Source organism: Penaeus monodon, chromosome 42 (assembly GCF_015228065.2).
Source record: "Penaeus monodon isolate SGIC_2016 chromosome 42, NSTDA_Pmon_1, whole genome shotgun sequence".
NCBI classification, from domain to species: Eukaryota; Metazoa; Arthropoda; class Malacostraca; order Decapoda; family Penaeidae; genus Penaeus; species Penaeus monodon.
This window is the reverse complement of record NC_051427.1, coordinates 7,305,550-7,306,088: the sequence shown is the minus strand read 5'-3', so window position 1 is coordinate 7,306,088 and position 539 is coordinate 7,305,550.

The following is a 539-nucleotide window of genomic DNA, read 5'->3' as shown; positions in this document are numbered from 1 at the left end:
CAAGAGAAGAGTTTCTCTGCTTGGCTGTTGTCCTCTATGGGGGCAACATCCCCGTCATGGTTGGGCAGCACCCGATTATTCTGATTTCGGCCTCAAAGAGTGCCTGGGCAAGGGAATTACGGGGACGGGTGATAAAAAGAGGGGGAAATTGATATAGAGAAAGAAACAGAGTAGTAGATGATGATTGTTCTTCAAGAGAGTTAATAAGAGCCTACACTGGACTCCCCTAGCGTCGGCCTGGTTGCGTTCTCTAGTGTGCTAAGGGATCGGAGTGTTGGGCCTCTCCCTTACTGTCAATCCTTGCTATAAAAGGGCAACAGGTAAGAGGCGCACCATCCAGACGAATACAAAAGTCCCGGGGGACTTATGTAGGTCCAGATGACCACAAGAAAGTAGAGGTTGGGAGGAGAGCAAGCACACCTAAGGTCACCTCAGATTGCTGGGCCTCACTGTCCGGGTTTCCTGAGAGCTGCGTCAATTTGGCAAATACACAATGAACCGCTGAGGACAAGAGCAAAGCAAAAATTAACTGAACACAG